Source organism: Silene latifolia, chromosome 3 (genome assembly GCF_048544455.1).
Source record: "Silene latifolia isolate original U9 population chromosome 3, ASM4854445v1, whole genome shotgun sequence".
Taxonomy (NCBI): domain Eukaryota; kingdom Viridiplantae; phylum Streptophyta; class Magnoliopsida; order Caryophyllales; family Caryophyllaceae; genus Silene; species Silene latifolia.
In genome coordinates, this window is record NC_133528.1 from 129616411 (window position 1) to 129625155 (window position 8745).

Consider the following 8745-nt stretch of genomic DNA (forward strand, 5'->3'; position numbering starts at 1 on the left):
ACCTCCAACAGCTCTCTCCAACGGCTCTCTCACCCTTATGGCAACAATCTCTCCTTGCCTCCATTAGTTGATATTGTAATTATTCCCTTACCTTTGTTATAGCTAATTCCTTCATATATATATTTGATAGTGTAAATGATAATAGACAAGAAATATACATTCATTCAATATTATATGCAATCCTACGTCCTTAACATGGTATCAGCCAAGTTCATCAAACAATAAATCTCGATCATCTTCGTTTTCCTTTCGATCTTCGAATTCGATTATCAAACATGACGAATCCCGACAACAATCAATTAATCCCGAATGACCAGAAATCCCAATCTTACACCTTTGTTCCTGTTGAAAATCCTAGCACTAACATCACACAAATCGCGTTCACAGGGACAAATTTCGACGAATGGTCCCGCGGCCTTACTCTTGCTCTTCTCGCCAAAGGTAAGCAAGGGTATGTCGACGGCACCATCAAAAAACCCGCGGCTACGGCCTCGATTTTCCGCCTGGTCGTGTCTCAAAACGCGCTAGTAATACGGCGTGGATATACAACTCTCTCGATCCGACCATTCGACGAATGACTTCATATCGTCCCGAAGCAAAACAAATATGGGACGATATTCGAAACAGGTACTGCCAGAACAATGATGCCCGGATTTTTCGATTACAAGGGGAGTTGAGTTCGTGTCGCCAGGGTCCAACGGAATCGCTCATTGATTACTATGGCCGCCTCACGAAACTATGGGACGATATTCAAGCAGCCGATCCCATTCCACCTTGTGCGTGTGATCCTTGCACATGTAATCTGGTAAGTATTCTTGACAATCGTCGTGATAAGAAACGTGTTCGCGATTTTTTAATGGGATTGGATGACCGTTTTGACAATGCTCGGTCTCATTTAATCGGTATGTCGCCTTTACCCACACTTGATTTTGCGTATAATCGACTTCTCCAAGAGGAGGGGATGCGTCAACTGTCTACAAACAAAATCGACTCCAAACCCGACACCATGGCCTTTGCCACCCGTACCCCTGCTCATTCTCGAAATTCTGGTGGGGGAGGGGATCGATCTCGGCCTAATGACCCTAATAGACCGTACTGTATAGCTTGTCATTTGGCCTGGACACTTGTATCCCGTATGTTACCGAGTTACGGGGGAATTCCCGATTGGTGGGGCGACCGTCCTCGCGATCGTATCTATATTAATGAGGTCGACATGAGTCGTACTGTAGTTCCGGACGTCCAAGGTAGAGCCAATTATGACCGTATTAAAAAGGCTGCCGCAACTACAACCCGTGCTCACCTAGTCACCACCACTGCCACCTCTGTCCACGGTGCCCCTGCCCAGCCGACTGCTACTGCCCCTCCCATGAATGGCGACCCAGCCCGTGCTCACGTGGCTGCGGTTCCTCCTCCATCTGTTTCACATGCTCCTTCCTGTACGGGGTTCGATAATATCGATTTTAACAAACTCACTCCGACACAACTTGAGGAAGTTCACAAAATATGGCAGTCAAGACAGCCAGGACCGTCGTCATCGACTCGTTTATCCGGTAAAGCTTTATCTTTCTCTTGGATTATCGATACGGGAGCATCCCGACATATGTCGGGTTGTCTATCCCATTTTATTAATATTCGCCAAATTAGCCCTTTATCCGTTGGGCTCCCGAATGGTGAATTTACATACGCCACTCAATGCGGCGATATTTATTTATCAAGTAACTTTATCTTACGCAATGTCTTGTTCTCTGACAAATTAAATTGCCATCTTATTTCGGTCTCTTCACTTTTACTTGATTCGTCATTAATTGTCCAATTTTCTCATCGCTTATGTTTTATTCAGGACCGTTTTTCGAAGATGATGATTGGTGCGGGTGAACAAGTCGAGGGGCTATATTATTTGACAGAAGTGTATGGCCCACAACCTCAAGCCCTTCACACCGTGACTACCCCCGACACCGACGAACTCTGCCATCGAAGGTTGGGGCATCCCTCCTCAAATATTTTTCGGTTTTTACCTTTCTGCAAAACTATTAAAACTTCTTTTCATAGCAAAGACTGTGATATTTGTTTTCGAGCCAAGCAAACTCGAGAACCTTTTTCTTTAAGTTTGAATAATGCGGACACTATTTTTGATTTAATTCATGTTGATTTGTGGGGTCCGTACTCCGAACAGGCTTCATGTGGGTCCCAATATTTTTTAACGCTCGTTGACGACTTTTCCCGCTCCACATGGGTATATTTAATTCGTAAGAAAAGTGACACACGACAAACTTTGTTAAACTTTTTTGCTTTCGTGGAACGCCAATTTAATAAGAAAATTAAAACTTTACGCAGCGATAATGGTAACGAATTCACAAGCTTTCAAAATTTTTTCCTTGAAAACGGTATCCTTTTTCAAACTTCTAATGTCGACACTCCACAACAAAATGCTCGGGTCGAAAGAAAACACCGTCACATTTTAAATGTCGCCCGTGCTCTTTTATTTCAAGCTCATTTACCGATCAGTTTTTGGGGGGAATGCATTCTTACCGCCGTTTACCTTATCAACCGGACCCCGAGCTCAATTCATCACGGTAAAACTCCTTTTGAGATTCTCTTTAACAAACCTCCATCGATGGCCCATCTCCGCACTTTTGGATGTCTCTGCTATGCCAAAAATATTAATCGCTCACGGGACAAATTTGCCCCACGAAGCAAGAAATGTCTCTTTATTGGATACCCTATGGGCAAGAAGGGGTGGCGGGTTTACGACCTTGACACGGGAACTCAATTTTGTTCCCGCGATGTCCGATTCATAGAACACATTTTTCCTTACCAATCCCAGGCTACCGACCCAACACCCACCACTACTCCTTTCCTCGACGACACAATCCCTATGATCACCACTCCTACCCCCCACGACACGACTACCTCCACCACAACCCCTTCCACCGACACCTCCACGGCATCCACCACTCCCGAACCTGAGAACACCGAACCCAGCCCCTCCACTTCTCCACCACACGTAACCACACCAAACCCATCGACCTCTACCACCCCACCACCCGAACAAACCGATACCTCACACATGGGCAAAGGACAACGCCCGAAAATACCCAGCACTCGTCTTAAAGATTATGTTCAACCCAAGAAACGCCCTTCGACACAAGTTCTCACCACATCGACATCATCTTCAGGTACTTTATATCCGATTTCCCACGTTATTTCTTACGATAAATTCTCCCCTAACTATAAATGTTTCTTATCGGCCGTGACCAACAATCACGAGCCTAGCACGTTCAAAGAAGCTATGCAGGTACCACAATGGCGCGACGCAATAAAAAGTGAAATCGATGCCCTCGAAAGAAACTCCACTTGGACACTCGAAGATCTTCCACAGAATAAAAAGGCGATCGGGTGCAAATGGGTCTATAAAATTAAATACAATGCCGACGGAACTATTGAGCGCTACAAAGCCCGACTAGTGGTCATGGGCAATCGCCAAATTGAAGGGATCGACTATAATGAAACTTTCGCCCCTACTATTAAAATGGTGACAGTACGCACTCTCCTCGCGATAGCAGCTGCCAAACGATGGGACATTCACCAGATGGATGTTCACAACGCCTTCCTCCATGGCGATCTCAATGAAGAGGTTTACATGAAACCCCCACCCGGGTTCTCATCAGCAACAAATGGTAAGGTTTGCAGGTTACGAAAATCCTTATATGGTCTTCGACAGGCTCCGCGTTGTTGGTATGCCAAACTTGCTTCCGCTCTAAAATCATATGGCTTCCAACAATGCCCCTTCGATCACTCCCTCTTTTCTATTTCAAAAGATACAACCGAGATCCACGTCTTGGTATACGTCGACGACCTGGTCGTGTGTGGAAACAATGCTTCCAAAATTGCTCATTTTAAAACCTACTTAAGTAATTGTTTCCACATGAAAGACCTCGGCCCCTTAAAATATTTTTTTGGGCCTCGAAATAGCCCGAAACAAAACCGGCCTCTTCGTCTCACAACGAAAATACGCCCTTGACATTTTGGGCGAAACTGGGCTCCTGGGGTCCAAGCCCGCGGCAATCCCAATGGAACCTAATCACCGACTTGGGATTTCCACTTCACCCGTAATCAACGACCCCCAACCATACCGACGTTTGGTTGGCCGACTCGTATATCTCACCATCACTCGCCCCGAACTTATTTACTCCGTTCATACACTTGCTCAATTTATGAATTCCCCACGGCTTGACCATTGGCAAGCCGCCTTACAAGTTGTTCGTTATCTTAAAAATAGCCCAGGTCAAGGTCTCCTATTCAAGACTACGGACAATTTACAACTTCACGCATACTGCGATGCGGATTATGCAAGCTGCCCGACCACACGTCGATCCTTGTCTGCCTACATCGTCTTTCTAGGCGGCTCACCTATCTCATGGAAAACAAAGAAACAAAATACAGTCTCCAAATCATCCGCCGAAGCCGAATATCGCGCCATGGCTTACACGGTTGGGGAACTCAAGTGGCTAAAAGGGCTTCTTCACTTCCTTGGAATCACGCATGACAAGCCGATTGAACTCTCATGCGACAATCAATCCGCCCTCCATATAGCCCGCAATCCGGTCTTTCACGAACGAACTAAACACATTGAAGTCGATTGCCATTTTGTTCGCGATGAAATTATCAACGGGACTATTCGACCAAGCTACATCCACACTAAAGCTCAGCTCGCAGATATTTTTACAAAGGCTCTTGGTCGCATTCCCTTCGATGACTTGCTCTCCAAGCTGGGCGTCTCGACTATCCACGCCGCAGCTTGAGGGGGGGGGTATTACGATGGGCTCAAGCCCATGGACATTCAACAACTCTCTACCTCCAACAGCTCTCTCCAACGGCTCTCTCACCCTTATGGCAACAATCTCTCCTTGCCTCCATTAGTTGATTTTGTAATTATTCCCTTACCTTTGTTATAGCTAATTCCTTCATATATATATTTGATAGTGTAAATGATAATAGACAAGAAATATACATTCATTCAATATTATATGCAATCCTACGTCCTTAACACTTCCTACAGGTTATCTCGATGCGGACTTTCATATCCGAAAATCTAACTCTAATCTCAGGAAGATCTTCATTATTAATAGATGAACTGCTGCTGCTGCTGCTGCTGCTGCTGCTGTTATCCATCTTTTGTATGCCCTCAATTGCTAAAACAATAACGATTGCAAACAAATTATGATCATATTCTTTTGTTTTTAAAAGGGTATATAAGCATTTGTTAGAAGGGTTGGAGTTGGTGCTCCAAAATTTATTAAATTAGCTTCCTACATTTTAGTCAGTGGTTAGTTAGTTTTCTATATATTAATGTGAGCACCATTTTAGTTGTTCAAAAATCATGTTATCATGCTTAGGTTTTGGGCGAGCAAAAAATCCGATTATCTAAACCGATCCGATATCTGATTCGTATCCTATCCAAATTTTTGGATATCTGATCTGAAAGTTATGTTTGGTCTTGGGTTGAATATGGATATTAGAATTAAAACATTTGGATACATGATCCGATCCGAAACTATAGTTTTCTAGTATAGTTTCGAAAAAATATAATTTTATCTGATACAACAATTTAACTAAAGTGTAAAATATTAGAGAAATATGTAAGTGTTACTTAAATTTTAGGTCGAAAACATTATATTGGAGTAAGAATACGAAAGAAAATCATATCATGTAAGACGATGGATATCCGCATTCAATCCGATTATTTTAGATATCCAAACAATGGTTATCCGAAACATTTGGTTGGATATGAATATCTGATTTTAGGAATTTATAATATAAATATCCGATACGAACTAATACTTTGGATCAGATATCTGATCCGCGCTCTGCCCTACTTAGGGCTAATGTGTTGGTTATGCATATCGTGATGTCCTAGACTTTAGTTTGAAGTATTAAGTTGTATTAACTGTAAGATTGAATAATCCCCTGAGTTGGGTGATCATATCATTAGCATATTTATAGTCAGTTACAATATATCGTTTCCTAAATACAAGGCTTACAATATGGAAAACATATCTACAATTACCTAAATCAAATATTCACATAATATTTCCTAATACACCCCCGCAGTCGGAGCGGGAGAAGACCGGACGCTCAGGCTGGACCGGAAACGAGTAAATAGATGTCGAGGCAAGCCCTTAGTAAAAATATCAGCATATTGATACTCAGCTGGAACATGGAGAACACGGACTTGTCCGAGGCGAACTTTATCACGTACAAAATGAATGTCAAGCTCAACGTGCTTCGTGCGTTGGTGCTGGACCGGATTGCCAGATAAGTAAACAGCGGAAATATTATCGCAAAAGACTAGGGTAGCACGTGTAATGGGGACGTGAAGTTCGAGAAGGAGGTTGCGGAGCCATGAAGTCTCAGCAACAGCATTTGCAACGCCACGATACTCGGCTTCGGCACTGGAACGGGAAACAGTAGCTTGGCGCTTGGAGGACCAAGAAACCAAGTTATGGCCAAGAAACACACAGTAGCCTGAGGTAGAGCGACGAGAGTCAGGACAACCGCCCCAATCCGCGTCGGAGTAAGCAGTAAGCACATGAGACCGAGCCTTAGTAATAGTCAGACCATACGCGAGAGTACCCTTAATATAGCGTAATATACGCTTTAGAAAATTAAAGTGAGGTTCCCGCGGGGCGTGCATAAAGAGGCAAACTTGTTGAACTGCGTAAGTAATGTCTGGACGTGTAATAGTAAGATACTGCAGAGCCCCAGCAAGGCGACGATAAAGTGTAGAATCCGGGACTAACGAACCAGCAGTAGAGCTTAGCTTAGCCCCTGGGTCGACAGGTGTAGCAGCGGGATTACAATTTGACATATTAGCGCGACGTAAAATTTCAGAAGCATAGGTTTGCTGGGACAAAAATAAACCGGACGCAGTCTTGGTCACATTTATACCGAGGAAGTGATGAAGCGGACCAAGATCGGACATTGCAAACTCACCGGATAATTCATCAATTATCTTGCGTAGAAGAACAGTGCTCGAAGTGGTGAGAAGGATATCGTCAACATATAGCAAAAGATAAGCAATGTCAGAGCCGGACTTATAAATAAAAAGGGATGTATCACACGTGCTGCTGATAAAACCACGAGAAATAATGAAGGTAGCGAACCGTTGATACCAAGCCCGGGGAGCCTGTTTAAGGCCGTATAAAGACTTACGCAGTTTGCAAACATGATTCGGGGCAGAAGAGTCAACAAACCCCGGGGGTTGATGCATATAGACCGTTTCGGCTAGATCGCCATGGAGAAAGGCGTTTTTCACGTCCAGTTGGTGTATGGGCCACGAGCGAGTGACCGCAAGACTCAAGACCGTCCGAATAGTAGTAGGTTTAACAACCGGACTGAACGTTTCATCACAATCAACGCCCACCTGCTGAGTTTTACCATTTACGACAAGGCGAGCTTTATATCGCTGTAAGGAACCATCTGCATGAAACTTATGACGATACAACCACATACAGCGAATAATGTGAGCATTAGGTGGTCTCGGAACAAGATCCCACGTCCCATTTTCAATCAAAGCACGATATTCATCGGTCATGGCCGCATTCCAATTCGGGTCCTGTAGGGCGAGTTGGGGGGATTTGGGCAGCGGAGAAAGAGGTGGGGTGGAGGAGGCATGTAGGACACGAGGTTTAAAAATACCATTCATAGCTCGGGTAAGCATATGATGGTCACGGGTAGGGACAGGTGGTGGTACATGGCCATGAGGGGTAAGGGAAGCAGGTGTAGATGGAGGGTGAGTAGAAGGGGACGGGGTGGCTGATTGTGGGTGGGAACTGGTTGTCGTGGGTGTGGTAGGCGTGGTGGGGTTAGGCGGTGTGGGAGGAGAAGGTGGGGAGGGAGGGGAAGCAGGTGTGGTGGGAGTCGTGGTGGAGGGTGGGGAGCGAGGGGAAGTGGGCTCGTTAGGGGTGGAGGGGTGAGGTTGTGACTGTTGTAGTTGGTCGAGGAGAGTTGGGGTAATAGGGTCGTCATGTGGTTGAAGGAAGGAGTAGTCAGTGGGTTGAACCGTGGAGGACTCTGCGAATGGGAAGACCGTTTCGTCAAAAGTAACATGACGGGACAAGAGAATTTTACCAGTAGACAAGTCGAGACACCTATAACCACGATACTCATTTGGATAACCAAGAAAAACACATCGAGTGGATCGGGGAGCTAATTTGTGGGGTCGTTTGGCAGCCATATTGGGGTAACAGGCACACCCGAAGACACGGAGATGATCATAAGATGGGTCTTTTAGATACAGGATAGACGTGGGAGTACGGTAAGCGAGTAATTTAGTGGGTAAAATATTGTGTAAATGTACAGCAGCATGTGCTGCATCGACCCAAAATTTGACAGGTAAAGACGCATGATGAAGAAGAGTTAAAGCAATTTCATTAATGCGACGGATCATGCGTTCCGCCTTACCATTCTGTGAAGATGTTTGGGGGCAGGAGAATCGAAACACAAGGCCATTTTGCTCAGCCATATTGCGAAAGGAACGATTATCAAATTCCCTACCCAAATCACATTGGAACGTTTTAATTGGTTTATGGAATTGAGTGCGAACGTATGATGTGAATTGGAGTATTTTTGAGAAAGCATCAGACTTGAATTTCAGTGGATAAAGCCACACATAATTAGTGAAATTATCGATCAAAATTAAATAATATTTGAATCCAGTTGTGCTCAAAATTGGCGATGTCCACA